The sequence below is a fragment of the Lathyrus oleraceus genome, chromosome 1, assembly GCF_024323335.1.
Source record: "Lathyrus oleraceus cultivar Zhongwan6 chromosome 1, CAAS_Psat_ZW6_1.0, whole genome shotgun sequence".
In the NCBI taxonomy this organism is placed as follows: Eukaryota; Viridiplantae; Streptophyta; class Magnoliopsida; order Fabales; family Fabaceae; genus Lathyrus; species Lathyrus oleraceus.
This window is the reverse complement of record NC_066579.1, coordinates 313,815,958-313,840,071: the sequence shown is the minus strand read 5'-3', so window position 1 is coordinate 313,840,071 and position 24,114 is coordinate 313,815,958. Positions and strand designations below refer to the sequence as shown.

Here is a 24,114-nt window from a genome sequence, read left to right as displayed (position 1 = left end):
AAAGTCTCTCCTCAGCAGAGCATGTTCCCCAACAGAGTTGACAGTATCCAGACTGTCTATCCCCAGTAGAGTTGACAGTATCCAGACTATATATCCCCAGCGGAGTTGACGGTGTCAGACTGTATCTTCCTAGCAACAGCGGAGTGGTGGCATACCCAACGGACAAGAGGGTGGTGTTCCCAGTGTTCATCTCATCCCCAACAGATTATTTTTAACAGATTTGTTAATCCCCAGCTTGAGGACGATTAGCAAGTTCATATCCCCAGCAAAGGTCGTTTCCTACGACATTTCCCCAGGAAGTGTTTTCCCCACAGACTCTCCTCACAGAGCCTCGTCGAACAAAGTTTCCATAGTTGATACTCCCCCCGCAAGGTCGACTTTTCAAGCAGCCAATTTATTTTTGGTGGCTCATTGGTCCCGGCAGACGGATCATTCCCCACAAAGCATTCAAGGATTGATACAGCGATCTGTTCCCTACCGGAGTTTGCTTCCCCTAGCAGATTTCTTTTTTCTTTTACACCATGCATAGCATTTGCATTCGCATGCATATCATATCAAGCATACACATAAGCTGATAAACAGGTTCTTCTAAGCAGACTGAAGAATTACTTTACAACCAAGGTCATGAGATCCAGCCAGAGGATCAAGCGTGAGTGATCCAGCCTGAGGGTCATTTTGAAGATTCAGCCTGAGAATCGTTTTCCCGTGATCCAGCATGAGGGTCACTTTTTGAAGATTCAGCCTGAGAATCGTTTTCCCGTGATCCAGCATGAGGGTCATTTTTGAAGATTCAGCCTGAGAATCGTTTTCCCAAGAGTCATCCTGAGGCTCAATTTGAAGATTCCCCAGTGAAGTCGCCTACAAGCTTTATTTCCCCAGCAAGCCCAAGTCTAATTGAGGAGTCATTACAACATGTTCTAGCCCGAAGAATATGTGCGAAGCCCAAAAGTGGAATATTCTCGAAGCTGCATATCTAATATGAAGGTTGGGTGTAGATTTCAAAAGAGGGTCAACCAGCGCATGCCTCAGATGCGGGATCCTAATGATGGGAATTTATCATCAAAACAATCCAGGTCTAGCCAGAAGATCAAAGTCAGGTCTAGCCCGAAGACCAAGAACAGATTCAGCCAGAGAATCGCAACAATCCAGATCTAGCCCGAAGATCGAAGAAGATCTAGCCAGAAGATCGAAGTAGATTCAGCCAGAGAATCAAATTAAGTTCAGATTCAGCCAGAGGATCAACACTCCAGATCTAGCCAGAAGATCAAAGTCAGGTCTAGCCCGAAGACCGAAAATGGATTCAGCCAGAGAATCAAAGAAAATAGATTCAGCCAGAGAATCGAAACAAAGGAGATCTAGCCAGAAGATCGAAGAAGATCTAGCCAGAAGATCGAAGAAGATCTAGCCAGAAGATCAAAATCGTATCCAGCCCGAGGATCAAAATTAATATCCAGCCAGAGGATCGAAACTCCAGATTAAGCCAGAGGATCGGAAGAAAAATAAACAGCACGGTGTATTTCCGCGTTTTTGTGGTGTTCTCGGAGCGCAAATTTTCGGTCTATCTTTGGTATTCAATCACAGCTCACCCCGTTTGTCTGATAAGTTGTTCGCTTTCATCCTACTCGGTTTAGCTGATGATTGAATAAGGGCAGCTGTAACACCCCAAAATTTGCCCTCCTCATTCATGCATTCATTTCATATTGCATTTCATAATGTCAATCAGAATTAGATCCGAAAAAAAAAATGAAAAAATAAAACGAAATTTTTTTTTTTTTAATTTTTACAAAAAAAATAAATAAATAAAAATAATAATAAAAAAATAAATAAAATATAATAAAAAATTTTGGACTTGGGTCTCTCTCATTTGAGCCCACAAAACCATGAAATTCAGTCTATAAATACCAAGGCTTCACTTGAGAAAAAGGAAGAGAAGCAAAATACTCTGAGGTTTCCTTGGAACAAAACCCTGGACAAAACCTGAAGAAAAACCTGACAGAGAACTCAGAGCAGCCTCCAAACCCTGAAGGGCCTCACGGGTGCAACTCAATTTCAATCAAGCTCTCCAATCAGGTTTGCCCTATTCCCATTATTTTACGCCTTCAATTTGAATGTTCTAAATGTGTGATGTATTATGAATGGGTGAAACCTATGCCTTGAATGTTTAATCACATGATTTCTGAAATGTATGCCACAGGGTTTGAGGTTTCTGAAACCATACTGTTGTCCATGAAAAAAATGTTTATCGTGTTTCACTAACCCTTTTGTTGAGTTTTTGTGAGGGCTCACAGACTCTTGCAGAGATGGTTTGCGTGGTTTTCCCACTTTATTTGTGGGATACCCCCTGGAGGTTTATTCCGATTACCTGTACTAACTTACTTTCTTGGATGATGCCAGCCTGAGGGATCTCTGGGTTTCTTATTTCTATAATTGCTGTTACTCCGGATCTTTATCCGTGGGGTAGATATCTTCATCCCTTTTTTACCTTTTTCCGCATTTTTATTGCTTTCCTAGCTGGAAGACCTCGATAGGAGGCAATGTTTTGTGTTTACCTCAAGATACATGTTTTGTGTTTTGTGTTCGTATCCCTGCAGGTAGCGCGGTTCCTTCGTCAAGGACTGCCTTTTTGCCCTTGAGCATCCCAAACCCTAAAACCCAAAGCAACACGTTAACTCCTTCTACTACAGGCGAGTAAGTCTCCAAAGGTCGAGCATCCGGTAGATTGCGTAGTGACGTCGTTCGTCCAAAACCCAATCCACAACCCCGTAGTTAGCCGAACTACGTTTTGCTCTGATTCTCATTCCAGATGAGATACGTAGGCATAAGACGCGATGTCTTAGCGAGCACACATCCCCCCAACCCATAGGTCAGCCGAGCTACGAAGACTCTGATTCTCATATTCAGATGAGATATGTATGCAGTGGATGTGACATCCGCGCGAGTAATTTTCATTTAACCCTTTTTTTCTTTTTTTTGGCAAACAGCACAAGATAAACCCACACCCTTTAGACAAGAACTACAAAAACTGGATCCCGTAGAGTACTACGGATGCGTAGGGGTGCTAATACCTTCCCTTCGCATAACCGACTCCCGAACCCAAGATTTGGTTGCAAGACCCCGTCTTGTCCTTTCCTTTTTCAGGTTTACTTCGAGCGTTTCCTTTCCCTCCTTTGGGATGAATAACGCACGGTGGCGACTCTTCTGTCATTTTCTTTCGCCGGTTGTTTTTTCGCGCACTGTATTTTTCAGGTTGCGACACCCAGTAACCGGTAACACCTCCTCTTGCAGATTTTCTCCAGGAGAGTCTTTGTTAGACATCCCCTAGTGGAGTTCCTGTTGTGATTTTACCCTCTGCTGTATTGGCGTTTTCCCCAATATATGCATTTTTTCCCCGGCAGGGGGGTTCTGTGTGAATCTTTTTCCCCAGTCCGAGTCCGGATTTTTTATCCGAAGTATCCTTTGTGGATAGTTTGAGTCAGCTTGAGTCTTTCCAATGGATGTGCCTTCCTTTGGAATTCTTTTCTCCCCAGTTTGAGTCCTTTACTTCCCCAGTAAAGTCTCCAATCGCGTGTCCTGCTCACGCAGCGTCAGTTTTCCCCTAATTCAGAATCGTGTCCTGCGCACGCTTTCCTTTTACTATCCCCATGAGAGTCCTGTTAAAGTCTCTGTTCCTGGTGAGTGTATTACTCAGGTGGATCGTCTTTTGTTCTTTGTGGACCTATTCCCCACAGAGGTTGTTTGTTTTGCATTCATACATTTGCATCATGAGGTCTCTTAGGGACCAAAATTTGTCTCATTACTGTTATTTAAGCCCATTCTACCGCGTCGAGATGAAGATTTTAACCTTCTGTCGCACCTCGAAAAATGAGGATACGACTTCAAAGCGAAGCGCGATCGCACGCTCGCAATGATGGACTGAACAGAGTCGCCACCGAACTTTATTTATTCCTAAAAAGGAAAGGGGAAATATCGATAAAACCCAAGACAAAAGAAAGGATAAGATATGGTCATCGCAACCAATATCAGGGTTCGGGAGTCGATTACGCAAGGGGAAGGTATTAGCACCCCTCACGTCCGTTGTACTCAACGGAAACCATTAGGTCAGTTGTGTGCGTTAATGTTAGTTTGAAATGTTTAGGCTTTTCAAGTTATTAGGTGGGAAATAAAGAATAGAAGAAAGAAGAAATGTTTTTGGATTTTTGACGAAGGACTAAACCTAAGTTTTTTATTAGTGGGCCTGACAAGATTTAAAAATCCTGCTCCTACGTATCTCAAAAGAGAAATCAAGGCTTACGTAGTTCTGGGTAGAAAAATGTTTGTTTGTTGATCGATTTTAGCGAAAGCTATACTGTATTAATCGACGAAAACATTGTTTTACCCAAAACAGATGAGGAGTGGACGCATACCACACATCGAACGGATTTATAAATCTACATTCGGAAAAGCGTCACTTATCTCGACTCAACAATTGTGGCCGAAACATTGTTTTGTATCACCTTAAGACAATATATCTTTCGTTTATGAAAAAGGTTTTTGATCAATCGCACGACGGCGAGAAAAGGGTTTGATTGGTTGGATGTATTTTGAGTGATGGCGAAGACTTGGATGAGCGAGATATACATCTCGAATCCTAGTCTCAGGAGTGCACGGTATACACCATGTTCCATTTCCATCTTTATTGAAAAAGTATTAAGGTAGGAATTAGGTATTTTGAAGTTTGAAAGACGAGTACTTGTGACCTATAAGCTCTTACAGCTTGGGTCTAATACTCGGGACTACGTCTGGACATTCCACCCAGGCAGTCTGTTTCTTTCCAATATTGCTAGGAAATGATTCGAATATTTATGAATGTTTTGGAGGGAAGACGAATATTTATGGCTTGCAAGCTCTTACAGCTTGAGCCTAATATTCGGGATTACAACTGGATATTCCCTCCAGGTAATCTTTTTCTTCCAACTTTATTAAGAAAATGGTTTGAGATATTTACAGGTGTTTTGGAGAGAAGACGAATATTTATGGCTTGCAAGCTCTTACAGCTTGAGCCTAATATTCGGGATTACGGCTGGACATTCCATCCAGGTAACCTTTTTCTTCCAACTTTATTAAGAAAATGATTTTGAATATTGGAGTGTTAAAGAGAAGACGAATATTTATGGCTTGCAAGCTCTTATAGCTTGAGCCTAATATTCGGGATTACGACTGGACATTCCATCCAGGTAACCTTTTTCTTCACGTTTTATTTAGAAAATGATTTGAATATTAAATTAAAACAATTAAAGTACCGAGGTTTGAAATTATTGAAAGTTAAGTTGATGTTGCTTAAGAGCTCATTGTAAGAAGGCCCAAGAGTAAGCCATGTGAGGTTGATGGCGATGCTTAAAAGCAATCGACTTACAAGGGTATGAAAATGGGCTCGACATTGAATCGAGAAAAATATGATTTTAATATTTTAAAATGGTTTTGAATGAATGATGAAATTAATAAAAAAGATTTGTGTTATTAAATAATAATGGAACTATGAGTATAATAAAACATAAACATAAAAGAAAAATGTTAAAAGAGATAAAATGCTAAAAGAAAAAAAATGCTACATATGAGTATCGAACCCACTCCACTTAAGACTATGAAACTAACCTCTCTCCACTAGGCCATTCATGACTGGTTATTATTTATAATGACAAATGGGCTTTATAAATCAGAAAAGATTGGAACAAACAAAATTAAAGAAAATAATCAAAATAATAATAAAAAAAAATCTGTTGGATTACCCCAAAAAATCCAGCCGCTGGCTGTTGGGTTTTAGAGATTAAAGGGTTGGGAATACCAAAGTGATGTGTTAATGTCTACTGGAAACACTCAAAGGTCACTTAAATAGAGTTAAATGGTTTTTAAACATTCCTAAGTTAAATAATAAAAAAGGAAAATGAAAAAGCTAGCGTTCGATGAACTGAACTCTTCCTCTCTCAAACTCTCCATCGCTCTCATTCTGTACCAAACCCCTCTCTCAATCGCGCTCTCTCAACTCTCATCACCCTCAACCTCACTCAATCGCCCTCAATGAAATCTCTCTCTGCTCTCGAAAACGCTCATCAACACTCACAATCTCACTCACACCAAACCTCACATTTCTCTCACCAAAATCCTCTTTCAATCGCGTCTCTCCTCACATCCTCAACCTCATTCCCAAATGCGCAATACCCACAACTTTAAAGAAATCTAAAGTTTACCTCCGGTGGCGATTTGGTAGTGACGATGACGATGGAGCCTAAACTTCACTCTTTCGCCTCTCTAATCCAGGTATGTTTCGATTTTGGGGTTAGGGTTCTTGGTTGAATTTGGTCCGCCTCCAGTGTTTTTCGTCACAACTCTTAGGGTTTTTTCGCTCTGAAGTTTTTCGCCGTCCTCCTCTCTGATTCGCTTTCTCTCACTATTTATCTCTCATGAATTAGGGTTTCAATGGTGTATTTGGTGTTCAAAGGAGCAACCTGCAAAACCCACTTTCATGTGCTCAGTTTGGATCGGCCTGTTTAATGCTAAAACCGAAAACGGTACTCTGAACTTAGCTTTCTCTTTGAATTTTGTCCTAATGCCAATTTGGGAATTTTTCGAATCTTTACTGCCTTGGCTAATTAGTTTGTGTTTTTGTTACTGCAGTGAAATGGTGAAAACGTGAGGAGCTTTGGTTTTCACGGTGGTCAATGGATCTAAAGCATTCTGAGTTCCAAGTGTGAGTGTGTTCTCTTTGGTTGAGAATCGGTGAGCTACCTCAGCACCAACAGCTGTTTCGGTAAAGGGGTTGACAACATGGTAGTATGAAGCATTCAGGACATTACCTTTCTCATTTAGAGTCAAATGACCCAATCAAGTCATCCTTGACAAAGTTCACAGCAACATTAGATTTTGTAAGCTCCCCAAGTTTGGTATCAAAAGAAATATCAGCACCAAAAGCAAGAGCATTAGTTCCAATAACACTAGAAAAGTTGACAATTGGGTTTGCTTTCAACCCAACACTGCTGCTTATTCCAGCATATTCGTGCAAGTATTGTAGTTCCACCTTCCCAGATGTTTGCTCAGGAACTTTGAAGCTTAAAATAGCCTTCACACCAGGAGCAGGTTCGTTGACAGTGATAGTTGTGAAAAGATTAGAATTTGTGTCAGCTTTGATATCAGTAGTGATGTTTTTGTTCTTCAACTGGGTATTAACATCACCCAAAAACAGTTCACCTTTCTTTGTTCTTGAGGATGTTATAGCAACTCCAGTAGGTGAATAAGTAGTGAGAGTGAACTTCTGGTCAGTGTTGTAATTGAGCCGATGGTTTCATTAGGCGAACTGGTTGCTGCAACAGCAGCAGCAGCTTGAGGTTGGATATCTTCTTGATTGTCGTAGTGAATCTTTGCAGGTCTGTTTAGAACTGCTACCATTGTTACATGATCTGGTTTAATATTATTATTGAACTGATGTATAATTTGTTTTGTTTGCTTGGAAACCAAAACCTGCAGGTTTGAGGTCTGTTTAGATACCGGCTATCAATGGGTGAAAGTCCTTCATCTAAAGAGATGCAAGTAACAGCAACATGCTGAATTATCCACGACTTATCTTTTGGAAATGGAAAGGTAGTTCAAGCAGAATGGAAGAGGTGATTTGAGGAAGACTGTTTTTTCGAAGTTGACATGAAGAAGTTGAAACTTGTGATGTTAATGTGCTATCTTCAATGGAAATTGCAGAATTGACCGAACTATAGGTGTTGTCATCAGGTTTTTCTTCACTTGCTGTCACTGATTCACATAGCTTCTCAGCTATTTCTTCAGCCACATTCTCGGTCATGAGTCTATCCTTCAGAGCTTCCAAAGCTGGTTTTGTTATCATGGACGGTTCAAAAAATGCAGGTGTTTATAGTTATGCTTGTAGTAGCTGTGTGGGTGCTGTTTATTGAGTAATACCATGTGCTCGTTGTGTGTAGCACATTCTACATTGCATGTGCAAGTGATAAATATACTGTAACATAACAGCATTTATTTGCTATATAACTTATATATTAAAAATGTATTGAGTGTGTGTGAGGTTACTGTCATGGTTGTCTTGGTGATGCGGCATATTGGATGCCTTGGAGTGTTTTATGCAATTCCTGCAGGTCTTTTGCATCAACTTTTCAGCAACTCATTTTTCTGAATTTGATTCAGTATTGTCTTGTATCTTGTATGTGTAATATGTATGAACAATGGGAACATCATTTTCTATCTTATGCTCAGAATTTGGCACTTACATCAACTAGGATATGAACTGTCTAGCATCCATTTTGTATGAAGATATTTTGATCATCAACCTTGTTGATTTTGGTATTAATCTTCAAATAGTGGATGCTATTTGGACTTAAATCATTTGCATAGACTTAAGCATCCTCCCTTTTTTGTACGGCAAGAGTGGCAAAAGGACCTATACCAACAAACATGTCACGAATGATATCTCCAGCTTGGAACAGTGAAAATAACCTCTTGCATTTACGTCCCCATCATGTAATTCTAATAAACCAGACTGTAACAAAACCAAAAGTGGTGCCCTATTGCTTCACTTCTGTAATCATATCATGCTCTCCTGCTAGAATTTCAAAGCCTTTCAAAATTGGAAGGGTATTCGAAGGGCCCACAGTTTCAAGTGCACATCGAACATGCTCTCGTCCACCAATATCACCACACAAAAGGTGAAGAAATCATCAATTGAACTTGCAACGATTCCGGCAGATCCGCATACCTAGGTGCAGCAAAACATATGCTAGATATGGCTTCCTTCAAGTTTAGGGGACATTCTCTTCGAGATTCAATAATTGGAAGGCGGATAGAAACAAGTTCACAAAAGAGTTCTATGATCTCTCTTTGCATCTTAGAAACTCCATGTATTCATGTGGTGATGTTTTAAGGTCATGCATGTAAATGAATGAATGACGTAATTGAAATATGAATGATTATGTAGAATTCCTTCAATATTAATGGATTTCCTTTTTTTAATGTGGATGAAGCAAATATGAATGTAAATTTGGAACGTGAAAAATGTAAAAAATAAAATAAATAAAAAAATAAAAATAAATATGAAATAGTAAATATGATCATGAATGGAGGATATGAAGGTGAGTGAAGAAAGAATGCAAATGAGTGATTGATGGGAAGAAAATTTAAGGGCCAAAATCGGGGTATGACAGTTGCCCCTATTTAAGTATCTTCAACTAAAGAATATGAAGCGGGACACTCTTCATATGATCATAGTGGAAGATGGTTAAATACTAAGAAGACCCGGATTTTGATCCTGAATCCCTATGATGCGATATGATATGATGTGATATGATATGCATGGATGCATGATTCTTTTTTTTGTAATTTTTTTTTATCTGCTAGGGATATAGTGGACCCTTAACAGGAGATGCTACTTAGACAGACCAAACTGTGGGGAATGCTGATGGTCTACAAGAAGACAGACAAATGGTAAGAAACAACTTGCTGGGGAAACAGTCCTGCTGGAGGATCAGACACAACGGGGAGTACTCAAAGTGAAATTTGATAATCGATACTTGGAATACAAGAGGTTTCGGTAGTAAGTTCACATATAACCTACTAACCCGAATAAAGGAAAAGATGCTACAACCAGTTCATATATGACCTGACAACGCTGGGGAATATCAAGAAGTTCTGACAGCAGGTTCAGGTATGACCTAACAACCTCAGAAAAATTCAAGAAGAGTGTATCAACATGTTCATATATGACCTGATAATACTGGAACAATCATAGAGAAAGGCTCTTCAGAACAGGTTCATATATGACCTGACACTGGAATAAGGTTCAACAACAGGCTCATATATGACCTGAATAGTATTGAACAAACAAAGGGAAAAATCTACAGAACAGGTTCATATATGACCTGACACCGGAATAAAGCTCAACAACAGGTTCATATATGACCTGAATAGTATTGAACAAAAGGAAAAAACTTCAGGACAGGTTCAAGTATGACCTGACACCGGAATAAAAGCTCAACAACAGGTTCATATATGACCTGAATAGTATTGAACAAAAATTGGAAAAACTCTTCAGAGCAGGTTCAAGTATGACCTGACCCCGGAATAAAAGCTCAACAACAGGTTCATATATGACCTGAATAGTATTGAACAAAAATTGGAAAAACTCTTCAGAGCAGGTTCAAGTATGACCTGACCCCGGAATAAAAGCTCAACAACAGGTTCACATATGATTTGAATAGTATTGAACAAAAATTGGAAAAACTCTTCAGAGCAAGTTCAAGTATGACCTGACCCCGGAATAAAAGCTCAACAACAGGTTCATATATGACCTGAATAGTATTGAACAAAAATTGGAAAAACTCTTTAGAGCAGGTTCAAGTATGACCTGACCCCGGAATAAAAGCTCAACAACAGGTTCATATATGACCTGAATAGTATTGAACAAAAATTGGAAAAACTCTTCAGAGCAGGTTCAAGTATGACCTGACCCCGGAATAAAAGCTCAACAACAGGTTCATATATGACCTGAATGGTATTGAACAAAAATTGGATTTGAAAATGACTGCAAAACCGGATGTGGGTTTAAGGGCACCAAATACAAACTGGAATCAAAGGTCAAAGGATAATAGGATCGACAACAAGACCTGGATCAATGCAAAATGAGCACGAAGTACATTTCGGCTATGCATGATTTGAATTTCCTTTAATGCATGATATATGAATGATCATGATTATGAGAATGCTGACACTGGGCAGACTTGGAGTTTGTAAAGGCTTTTTATGGAAGCTCATGATTCCTCAACACCGAGAACTCAACCGAATATTTTATGATAGATGTTGCCAAAGGAGGATTCTATCCAGCTTGATAACCACAACTTTGCCAATGGGATCCTTTTGGAGGATTAATGAATCGTGCTAGCATAATTTTCGGGCACTCGTCTTGAACTCAATAGTTGTTGACGTATGGCAGAATTTGTTTGAGCAGTTTGAAAGCACGAAGAAAGAGGTTCTGCCCCTCTGTGGCTCATCTTGCCCCAGTTTGTTGGGTCTTTGGAAATGTTCACCTTGAAAATGGGTTTGGAAACAACTTTCCATGAGACTACCTCGAGAGGGCTTGCCCCAAGTGCTTGAAACTTGCAATGGTCCGAACTTGACTAACCAAATGCTGGAATGGTAGACTCTTGATTGATTGTCCTTTGGATAGCTGGACTCATTGAGCTCTGAGGTGGCTTGCCCCCAGTCTAAGTCTTGAAGCAAATTACTCTTAGTTAACTGAACCTTGGAGTGATTGGACTTACTGAGCTCTGAGGTGGCTTGCCCCGGTCTGATTCTTGAAGCAGATTACTCTTGGCTAGATGACCCTTAGGGTGACTAGCTCGAATTAACTGATGCTCAAAGTGATTTGCCCTTGACTAGACTTCTTTCACTCCATCAAGTTCCTCAACTGTGTATTGAATTTCTTTGATGCTAAGTGTTGACTCGCAAATAAGATTGTTCATTCAAAAATGGTAATTTTAATTCAATGCTTATGCAACAATTTGAAATCAAAGTTTATTGATATGAATGGGTGAAATACAGTGAACGAGTCATTGATAAGAACACAATGGTGATCAAGTCATTCACAGTATGCAAGTTGGTGCCATCAAATGATTAACAAAAATCGTTTGGAGTCAAGTTAACACAACCTTGTTATGGTATGCTTTCAAAATAAACCATGTCTCAATTAGGTCTTTTAAGGGTTGTAACGTGGTCTGGTTCACGTTTTTTTTTTGAAACAAAAGGATATAAGGCTCAAAATTTATTTTTACCCACCCCTTCTTCTTGATGATCTCCAGTTCCTATGTTCAGTTAATTCAAATACACGCATTCGACTTCCAAGAGGGTTCGAAGGTGTGATGAGGGTTCAAGACGAATTTTCTTGAAATGGCAGTCACCTTATTTTGTTTTTGTCGAGGATTTAATGACCTCTTTTGATTGTTTTTCCTTATCCCTGATTTTTCCTGGACCGCTTCTTTGAAGCTTTCGGTCCATCGGGATGCCCTGACTTTTGCCTGAGTCATTTTGTGGTATTTGACTTAGCGGGCCTCTTTTTATTTTTATTTTTTAAAGGTGTGACTGCCACATTATTGGTGGATGAGGATCAACCAACACTAATTTTATCTTTTCTCAACTTCTTCGACACTTCAACATGTGCGCGAAGGATAACATGTGGTTGAACCTAATTGGAGGATGTATATATGGACGATTTTGGAAAGATCGACTGCATGATCAAACTATCTGAACACAACTACCCTGCCCCAGGTTAAGATTAAGGGTTTTAGATCCGAAATAAACACCAACTTCTAGGCTCAAAGTGGTTGACTAGGGATTAACGCCTTATCTCTTCAGTGTTTGGGGATTTGAAACAATGCCTTACATCATCGACAAGGTTTTACTCAAAAGCATACCACAACAATTTCAGGTGTTTCATTTTCATCATCCTCCTTCCAATCTTTGTTAACACAACGGTTTGATAAACAAAAGTGGATGAGAGGAGTGTTTTTGTTTTTTTTAACATAAATGAAAAATGAGTGAATACGAATGGATTAATTCAAAAGATGCATAAACATTTCATTAATCCTACCAATTCAAAGAAAACAACAATGCTTGAAAGCAATTAACAATCAACATGCAAGAAAACTACAAAGAAATGTTGAGGCAACCAAATGATTGCCAGCCTTAGGGAATTGACTTCTTCAAACTTGAAGGTTGGGATCAACAAGCTTTTTGACATAATGATGATCTTCAAATTCTTTTCCTTCAATCTCATCGTTGAATGCAACCTTCTTGGATCCACTACTCACATCTCCTTTTCTTTCATTGGTATGGATCGTGACATTGGAAATCCAAGGTGGTATCTCAATGCTCTTACCAGGAAACAATGATAGCTCGTTAGCCACATCCCTGACATCTTCCTTGTGGAACAAAACCTTGAGGGGTTTCAAGGATCCATTCCCTTTCTCATTACCTGGCCCAGAAACCAAGGTATATGTACCTGAGCCTTCCTCCTTGAGTGTTGGTGACCTTATGTCAATCTATCTTTGCAGCTTGAGCTTAAAACTCTTGCATTCCTCGATGGAGTGCCCCATTGTTCCAGTATGGTATCCGCACTTGATCTTCGGGTGATCTTCTTCAAAGACTAAGCTCTTTTTGTTAATCAGTTCTCGTACCAAGGCTTTTAGCGCTAAGCAAGAATCTAGGTCATGTCCCAATGCCCCTTTATGGAATTCACATGTTGCATTTGGATTGTACCATGGCAGGTATGGTGACACAGGTGTGAGAGCTCGAGGGGTCACCAAAGCATTTTGGATCAGTTGCGGGTAGAGCTTGCTATATGGCACCGGAATCGAGTCATTGTGATCCTTGTTCCTCTTGCTCTGATTCTGATTTTTGTTCTGAACCTGGCTTTGGTGACTTTGAGGAGCAATAACCAGAGGATGTTGATGATGACGTCTTGAGGGAGGTCCATATACTGGTAAATGAGGAGTTGCCACATAGAATTTCCCTTGACTTTGGGTAACACCAGATGGATGTGGGGTATTAGCTCTCTTTGTTGCAGCAGTGTATATTGGGTGACCCTCTTTTCTCAACAAGACTTGCAGGGTTTCCAAGACCCATCTCATTTGGCTCTTCAAAAGATTAAGTTCCTCATTCAGTGCTTCTTGGCTTTTCCTTAGCTCGTCCATCATCTCTTGAGACATGGTTCTTTGCTCTAAACGCGTGTTGAGAATCACTTTGCTGATCACGGACAAAGGATGGATGAGTTTTTTTGTATTTTGTCTGGGAAATGACATGCGTTATGATGAGATGCAGATGCAATGGAATGCGAATGAATGTGATGCAAGCCATGCATATTTGTTTTTTTTTTTTCATACACGGGTTCAAAAGTCCGAGGTACTGATAAATTTGATTGCTTTGTATGGAACATGGTTCTCACCAGGTATGGTCTAAGGTTTTTTTTGAAAAAGTTCCTAGAGTCATGGATCCATTAGACTGTTTGCTACCTGCGGCAACTTACTTGCCGGGCATCAACTCCATCTAAAGAATCTACTCTAAGTGAGGTTCTCGCATCGATCCAACGAGAAATACATCTCGCAGACCCACACTACGCAACCATCTTTCCTAGTTGGGCAAAGAACTAAGGTTCTACAAATGGTTCTCAGAGTCATGGATCCTAAAGGAAATATCGAAGCTTACGGCAACTTACTTGCCGAGCGACAACATCCTCTCAAGAATCTACTCTAAGTAAGGTTCTCGTACCGACCCAACGAGAAATACATCTCGCGGACCCGCACTACTCAACCTCGTCCTATCTTATGTTTTTACTCGAGACTCGGGTAAAAAGTCTTTCCCACATGGTTTGCAATCAGAGTATCCAAGTACCAAACCATAATCGAACCAATACGACAGATTCATATCAATATGACAATAGAGATAGTAAAAACAATAAAGAAAAGCCACATAGGTAATCAAACAAAGGCACACAAACGACCTAACTAGGCTTGACTCACTTAGGACTGTTTTCCCCAGCAGAGTCGCCATCTGTCGCACCTCGAAAAATGGGGATACGACTTCAAAGCGAAGCGCGATCGCACGCTCGCAATGATGGACTGAACAGAGTCGCCACCGAACTTTATTTATTCCTAAAAAGGAAAGGGGAAATATCGATAAAACCCAAGACAAAAGAAAGGATAAGATATGGTCATCGCAACCAATATCAGGGTTCGGGAGTCGATTACGCAAGGGGAAGGTATTAGCACCCCTCACGTCCGTTGTACTCAACGGGAACCATTAGGTCAGTTGTGTGCGTTAATGTTAGTTTGAAATGTTTAGGCTTTTCAAGTTATTAGGTGGGAAATAAAGAATAGAAGAAAGAAGAAATGTTTTTGGATTTTTGACGAAGGACTAAACCTAAGTTTTTTATTAGTGGGCCTGACAAGATTTAAAAATCCTGCTCCTACGTATCTCAAAAGAGAAATCAAGGCTTACGTAGTTCTGGGTAGAAAAATGTTTGTTTGTTGATCGATTTTAGCGAAAGCTATACTGTATTAATCGACGAAAACATTGTTTTACCCAAAACAGATGAGGAGTGGACGCATACCACACATCGAACGGATTTATAAATCTACATTCGGAAAAGCGTCACTTATCTCGACTCAACAATTGTGGCCGAAACATTGTTTTGTATCACCTTAAGACAATATATCTTTCGTTTATGAAAAAGGTTTTTGATCAATCGCACGACGGCGAGAAAAGGGTTTGATTGGTTGGATGTATTTTGAGTGATGGCGAGGACTTGGATGAGCGAGATATACATCTCGAATCCTAGTCTCAGGAGTGCACGGTATACACCATGTTCCATTTCCATCTTTATTGAAAAAGTATTAAGGTAGGAATTAGGTATTTTGAAGTTTGAAAGACGAGTACTTGTGACCTACAAGCTCTTACAGCTTGGGTCTAATACTCGGGACTACGTCTGGACATTCCACCCAGGCAGTCTGTTTCTTTCCAATATTGCTAGGAAATGATTCGAATATTTATGAATGTTTTGGAGGGAAGACGAATATTTATGGCTTGCAAGCTCTTACAGCTTGAGCCTAATATTCGGGATTACAACTGGATATTCCCTCCAGGTAATCTTTTTCTTCCAACTTTATTAAGAAAATGGTTTGAGATATTTACAGGTGTTTTGGAGAGAAGACGAATATTTATGGCTTGCAAGCTCTTACAGCTTGAGCCTAATATTCGGGATTACGGCTGGACATTCCATCCAGGTAACCTTTTTCTTCCAACTTTATTAAGAAAATGATTTTGAATATTGGAGTGTTAAAGAGAAGACGAATATTTATGGCTTGCAAGCTCTTATAGCTTGAGCCTAATATTCGGGATTACGACTGGACATTCCATCCAGGTAACCTTTTTCTTCACGTTTTATTTAGAAAATGATTTGAATATTAAATTAAAACAATTAAAGTACCGAGGTTTGAAATTATTGAAAGTTAAGTTGATGTTGCTTAAGAGCTCATTGTAAGAAGGCCCAAGAGTAAGCCATGTGAGGTTGATGGCGATGCTTAAAAGCAATCGACTTACAAGGGTATGAAAATGGGCTCGACATTGAATCGAGAAAAATATGATTTTAATATTTTAAAATGGTTTTGAATGAATGATGAAATTAATAAAAAAGATTTGTGTTATTAAATAATAATGGAACTATGAGTATAATAAAACATAAACATAAAAGAAAAATGTTAAAAGAGATAAAATGCTAAAAGAAAAAAAATGCTACATATGAGTATCGAACCCACTCCACTTAAGACTATGAAACTAACCTCTCTCCACTAGGCCATTCATGACTGGTTATTATTTATAATGACAAATGGGCTTTATAAATCAGAAAAGATTGGAACAAACAAAATTAAAGAAAATAATCAAAATAATAATAATAAAAAAAATCTGTTGGATTACCCCAAAAAATCCAGCCGCTGGCTGTTGGGTTTTAGAGATTAAAGGGTTGGGAATACCAAAGTGATGTGTTAATGTCTACTGGAAACACTCAAAGGTCACTTAAATAGAGTTAAATGGTTTTTAAACATTCCTAAGTTAAATAATAAAAAAGGAAAATGAAAAAGCTAGCGTTCGATGAACTGAACTCTTCCTCTCTCAAACTCTCCATCGCTCTCATTCTGTACCAAACCCCTCTCTCAATCGCGCTCTCTCAACTCTCATCACCCTCAACCTCACTCAATCGCCCTCAATGAAATCTCTCTCTGCTCTCGAAAACGCTCATCAACACTCACAATCTCACTCACACCAAACCTCACATTTCTCTCACCAAAATCCTCTTTCAATCGCGTCTCTCCTCACATCCTCAACCTCATTCCCAAATGCGCAATACCCACAACTTTAAAGAAATCTGAAGTTTACCTCCGGTGGCGATTTGGTAGTGACGATGACGATGGAGCCTAAACTTCACTCTTTCGCCTCTCTAATCCAGGTATGTTTCGATTTTGGGGTTAGGGTTCTTGGTTGAATTTGGTCCGCCTCCAGTGTTTTTCGTCACAACTCTTAGGGTTTTTTCGCTCTGAAGTTTTTCGCCGTCCTCCTCTCTGATTCGCTTTCTCTCACTATTTATCTCTCATGAATTAGGGTTTCAATGGTGTATTTGGTGTTCAAAGGAGCAACCTGCAAAACCCTCTTTCATGTGCTCAGTTTGGATCGGCCTGTTTAATGCTAAAACCGAAAACGGTACTCTGAACTTAGCTTTCTCTTTGAATTTTGTCCTAATGCCAATTTGGGAATTTTTCGAATCTTTACTGCCTTGGCTAATTAGTTTGTGTTTTTGTTACTGCAGTGAAATGGTGAAAACGTGAGGAGCTTTGGTTTTCACGGTGGTCAATGGATCTAAAGCATTCTGAGTTCCAAGTGTGAGTGTGTTCTCTTTGGTTGAGAATCGGTGAGCTACCTCAGCACCAACAGCTGTTTCGGTAAAGGGGTTGACAACATGGTAGTATGAAGCATTCAGGACATTACCTTTCTCATTTAGAGTCAAATGACCCAATCAAGTCATCCTTGACAAAGTTCACAGCAACATTAGATTTTGTAAGCTCCCCAAGTTTGGTATCAAAAGAAATATCAGCACCAAAAGCAAGAGCATTAGTTCCAATAACACTAGAAAAGTTGACAATTGGGTTTGCTTTCAACCCAACACTGCTGCTTATTCCAGCATATTCGTGCAAGTTTTGTAGTTCCACCTTCCCAGATGTTTGCTCAGGAACTTTGAAGCTTAAAATAGCCTTCACACCAGGAGCAGGTTCGTTGACAGTGATAGTTGTGAAAATATTAGAATTTGTGTCAGCTTTGATATCAGTAGTGATGTTTTTGTTCTTCAACTGGGTATTAACATCACCCAAAAACAGTTCACCTTTCTTTGTTCTTGAGGATGTTATAGCAACTCCAGTAGGTGAATAAGTAGTGAGAGTGAACTTCTGGTCAGTGTTGTAATTGAGCCGATGGTTTCATTAGGCGAACTGGTTGCTGCAACAGCAGCAGCAGCTTGAGGTTGGATATCTTCTTGATTGTCGTAGTGAATCTTTGCAGGTCTGTTTAGAACTGCTACCATTGTTACATGATCTGGTTTAATATTATTATTGAACTGATGTATAATTTGTTTTGTTTGCTTGGAAACCAAAACCTGCAGGTTTGAGGTCTGTTTAGATACCGGCTATCAATGGGTGAAAGTCCTTCATCTAAAGAGATGCAAGTAACAGCAACATGCTGAATTATCCACGACTTATCTTTTGGAAATGGAAAGGTAGTTCAAGCAGAATGGAAGAGGTGATTTGAGGAAGACTGTTTTTTCGAAGTTGACATGAAGAAGTTGAAACTTGTGATGTTAATGTGCTATCTTCAATGGAAATTGCAGAATTGACCGAACTATAGGTGTTGTCATCAGGTTTTTCTTCACTTGCTGTCACTGATTCACATAGCTTCTCAGCTATTTCTTCAGCCACATTCTCGGTCATGAGTCTATCCTTCAGAGCTTCCAAAGCTGGTTTTGTTATCATGGACGGTTCAAAAAATGCAGGTGTTTATAGTTATGCTTGTAGTAGCTGTGTGGGTGCTGTTTATTGAGTAATACCATGTGCTCGTTGTGTGTAGCACATTCTACATTGCATGTGCAAGTGATAAATATACTGTAACATAACAGCATTTATTTGCTATATAACTTATATATTAAAAATGTATTGAGTGTGTGTGAGGTTACTGTCATGGTTGTCTTGGTGATGCGGCATATTGGATGCCTTGGAGTGTTTTATGCAATTCCTGCAGGTCTTTTGCATCAACTTTTCAGCAACTCATTTTTCTGAATTTGATTCAGTATTGTCTTGTATCTTGTATGTGTAATATGTATGAACAATGGGAACATCATTTTCTATCTTATGCTCAGAATTTGGCACTTACATCAACTAGGATATGAACTGTCTAGCATCCATTTTGTATGAAGATATTTTGATCATCAACCTTGTTGATTTTGGTATTAATCTTCAAATAGTGGATGCTATTTGGACTTAAATCATTTGCATAGACTTAAGCATCCTCCCTTTTTTGTACGGCAAGAGTGGCAAAAGGACCTATACCAACAAACATGTCACGAATGATATCTCCAGCTTGGAACATTGAAAATAACCTCTTGCATTTACGTCCCCATCATGTAATTCTAATAAACCAGACTGTAACAAAACCAAAAGTGGTGCCCTATTGCTTCACTTCTGTAATCATATCATGCTCTCCTGCTAGAATTTCAAAGCCTTTCAAAATTGGAAGGGTATTCGAAGGGCCCACAGTTTCAAGTGCACATCGAACATGCTCTCGTCCACCAATATCACCACACAAAAGGTGAAGAAATCATCAATTGAACTTGCAACGATTCCGGCAGATCCGCATACCTAGGTGCAGCAAAACATATGCTAGATATGGCTTCCTTCAAGTTTAGGGGACATTCTCTTCGAGATTCAATAATTGGAAGGCGGATAGAAACAAGTTCACAAAAGAGTTCTATGATCTCTCTTTGCATCTTAGAAACTCCATGTATTCATGTGGTGATGTTTTAAGGTCATGCATGTAAATGAATGAATGACGTAATTGAAATATGAATGATTATGTAGAATTCCTTCAATATTAATGGATTTCCTTTTTTTAATGTGGATGAAGCAAATATGAATGTAAATTTGGAACGTGAAAAATGTAAAAAATAAAATAAATAAAAAAATAAAAATAAATATGAAATAGTAAATATGATCATGAATGGAGGATATGAAGGTGAGTGAAGAAAGAATGCAAATGAGTGATTGATGGGAAGAAAATTTCAGGGCCAAAATCGGGGTATGACAGTTGCCCCTATTTAAGTATCTTCAACTAGAGAATATGAAGCGGGACACTCTTCATATGATCATAGTGGAAGATGGTTAAATACTAAGAAGACCCGGATTTTGATCCTGAATCCCTATGATGCGATATGATATGATGTGATATGATATGCATGGATGCATGATTCTTTTTTTGTAATTTTTTTTATCTGCTAGGGATATAGTGGACCCTTAACAGGAGATGCTACTTAGACAGACCAAACTGTGGGGAATGCTGATGGTCTACAAGAAGACAGACAAATGGTAAAAAACAACTTGCTGGGGAAACAGTCCTGCTGGAGGATCAGACACAACGGGGAGTACTCAAAGTGAAATTTGATAATCGATACTTGGAATACAAGAGGTTTCGGTAGTAAGTTCACATATAACCTACTAACCCGAATAAAGGAAAAGATGCTACAACCAGTTCATATATGACCTGACAACGCTGGGGAATATCAAGAAGTTCTGACAGCAGGTTCAGGTATGACCTAACAAACTCAGAAAAATTCAAGAAGAGTGTATCAACATGTTCATATATGACCTGATAATACTGGAACAATCATAGAGAAAGGCTCTTCAGAACAGGTTCATATATGACCTGACACTGGAATAAGGTTCAACAACAGGCTCATATATGACCTGAATAGTATTGAACAAACAAAGGGAAAAATCTACAGAACAGGTTCATATATGACCTGACACCGGAATAAAGCTCAACAACAGGTTCATATATGACCTGAATAGTATTGAACAAAAGGAAAAAACTTCAGGACATGTTCAAGTATGACCTGACACCGGAATAAAAGCTCAACAACAGGTTCATATATGACCTGAATAGTATTGAACAAAAATTGGAAAAACTCTTCAGAGCAGGTTCAAGTATGACCTGACCCCGGAATAAAAGCTCAACAACAGGTTCATATATGACCTGAATAGTATTGAACAAAAATTGGAAAAACTCTTCAGAGCAGGTTCAAGTATGACCTGACCCCGGAATAAAAGCTCAACAACAGGTTCACATATGATTTGAATAGTATTGAACAAAAATTGGAAAAACTCTTCAGAGCAAGTTCAAGTGAATCTTGTGTGCAAGAGATGAAGTCTCCATTGAATTATGGACCATGTGATCATTTCATTGAGCTTATTTGTGCTATAGGTTCATTTTGGAACCAATTCCCAAGTGGTTGAGGCCCCAAGTTTATCAGGACATTTCAGGTCATCTGAGGCCAATACAGTCAACTGAAAAGTCAACTGTAGGTTTTGAGTGTGGAATTTGAGTTTCATCATCCCATTCATGTTCAAATCATGCTTATTCATCATTTCAAAGATCAAGGTTGAAGAATTTGAAGTCAAGTCAAAAGTTTCTAAAAATGGAAAGTGACCTATAATTTCAACTTTCCAAAAATGGCAAGTTTTTGATCCAACTTCAACTCAACTTTCCAACATCAAAGAAGCTTCAAATGAAATTTTGTCCAACATGAAAGTTGAATATCTCTCTCTCCCATTTCCAAAAAGTCCAAGATCATGAATTTATGATGAATGGTTGAGGAGATATGATCCAATCATTGCCAAGTGTGCATGGAACTTCAAATGAGCATATCTTTTGAACCAAAGCTCCAAATTGAGTGGTTCTTTTTGCAATATTCTTCTCTTGACCTCTAATTTCAAAAAATTCACCATATTTCATAAAATCTCATCACATGATCATTTGTTAATCCATGCCTTTTTTGGAGGGAAATTGCAAAATTTAAAAATGGTGCATTGTATGGACTTTCTACCATTACCATTGAGTTCAAAAGAGGATTTTAAGTGAAAATGATCAAGGTATTGGTACTGTTCACGTGTAATTACTACATGCACCATGCATTTTCAAAAATTTGCAAAACACCTTATTTCACTTAACCAAACTAAACATGGATTAGCAAGGTGATTAGTAAGGCATATATATACTCTAATCATAACAGAATTGAAGGAGGTTAATCACAATTCACCATTTCAAGATCCAAATTCTCTCTCCCTCCAAAATTTTCTTCCATTCATAATTCAAATTTCTTCCAAATAGCATTGCAATTTTATGTCATATTCTTGTTCCCTGGTATGAATTAAGTGCAGATCAAGTGTTGAAGTGGTGAATTCGAGCAAGAATTGTGCAGTTGAAGCTCATGAAGTTGAAAATGGAAATTCAAGATTAAGCTAGATCTACACGTGTTCAAGCTTCCTTTTCTTCACCAAACATCATCACAAGCATTCTGGACTGGATTTGGATCATTACAAGCTGTGGAACATGCGAAACAAGAACCTGTCTTCAAGAGGTATGATTTTCGACCTTCATAATTCTTCAATTCATGAGTATATTCGTGTAGATCTTTGTTTGTTGAGAATTCTGAGCCAAAAATCGTGTGAAATGGAGCATTATTGACTGAGTTATGTGCATTTGAAGTTTTGCATCCAAAAATGTTCATGCTCGATTCACACTTGTTATGATGTTTTAGAATGAATTGTTAGTTGATCTATGATGTACATGGAATAAGGATTTGAATGATATGCTTTTTGTGGATTTCTGGAAGTTTCTGGAAATTTGAGGATGAACATTCATCATCTTCATCATGAAGAAGATGAAGATGCATGCATTGTGACGGTTTCTGGAAAAATTGCGTCGGTTTTGGCAAATAGCGTCGGTTTGAACCGTCCAAATCTACGCAGGCTTAGGGTTTTAGAAAACGCTGTGTTTCACTCCAGTGGCGCGCTCATTTTGAATATCAACCTAGTTCGATTCTGGCCGCATGCACTTTTTCAAATGGCTTCATATTTTTTGCTTTCCCTCCTATTTTCCATATATGCTTCACATGTTTGAATTTCATTTTTTATCTAACTTGTAAAATTCATAATAAATTGAAAAATACATCAAATCACTCCCAATTTTTTGCAAAATGATCCTTGTTTTGTCTAGTTTTTAATGATGATGGGTTTGCAAGTTGTGCCTGGCTGGGATTTTATTTGCTCTAGGTTGATTGAACACATGTGCATTTGTGACCTTGCCTTATTCTTTCTATTGTGAAATGCTTGATTTTAATCCAATGGACTTGAAATTTTACATGCTGATTCTAGACACATTGATGGATGTTTTAGGCTTAGTTTGGTATTTTTCTCATTTACCATTTCTGTTTTATGCATGTGTTTGCATGGTATGACAATTTGTGTCACACATTTGGTTGTCTAACTTGTGCAATTTAATTTCCATATCAATTGATCTTTGATGCTTCTGATTTTTTGTATGATGATCATGTTGGATGTGTTGAATGCTCATGAATTTTTCCAGAATTATTTGAATCATTTCTGTTTTGTTTTGGAATTTTCATTCATGATAATCAAATATGAGCTTTGAAATTGTCTTTGACTTCTCTTGCTTGATACATGGCCTTGCTTGATGATTTTGATGTGAGCCTTTTTAGGACATGTTAATATGTGTTTGAAGTTGCATTGTGTTGAATTTCAGCTCCTGTTTTGAATTTTTTCTTCACCTTTGACCCTAGGCTTTGACCTAGTGGTTTGTTACTTACATGTGAGCTTTGATTTCAGGTTTAAGCATCCAAATGCCATGGTTAATGATGCTTCATCACTTTAATGTTGATATTTGCTTTTGATTTCTAACATTTGTGTGTTTTGTAGGTTGATGATAACTCACTTGAGTTTTCCTTATGGCTTATACTTTGTACATTGGGATTGTCTGCTTGTTATTGACTATTGTCTGTTTGTCTGAGTTGTACTGATTTGTTTAGTTGTTTCCACAGGTACCTAAGTTGCTTTAAGTTCATTTGAACTTTGCTTTGCTTTTGCTTGTGGTTGGCATACCACTTAGGTATAATCCCTAATCTTCATGTAGTCTGGAAGACCTGTCATGTTACTTTGGCAGGCACTTGTCTGAAGCCCTCCTTAAGAGGCCATGTTTTTGTTTGTTTAATTTTGTGCCAAGCAGGTAAAGTCCTCTTAAGAGGCAATTGGCAGATAAAATGGATGTGTAATCCATCCCCTGCTATTCAGTTGTGTCATTCATCTTGCTCACACAATGTGTTGATGCATTGTGAATAAGAACCCAAGATCTTATAGAGTCAATCATTTGTGGAGAAGAGTTCCTACATTCTGAACTCCCACACTTTCTATT

The 24,114-nt window shown here is 38.6% G+C and overlaps 2 pseudogenes; both read right to left on the bottom strand.

The window, feature by feature from the left end:
• Positions 1-6,642: 6,642 nt before the first annotated feature.
• On the bottom strand, positions 6,643-7,864 carry LOC127104706 (outer plastidial membrane protein porin-like; annotated as a pseudogene).
• A 9,522-nt stretch (positions 7,865-17,386) lies between these two features.
• LOC127104698 (outer plastidial membrane protein porin-like) lies at positions 17,387-18,608 on the bottom strand (annotated as a pseudogene).
• Between the last annotated feature and the right edge of the window lie 5,506 nt (positions 18,609-24,114).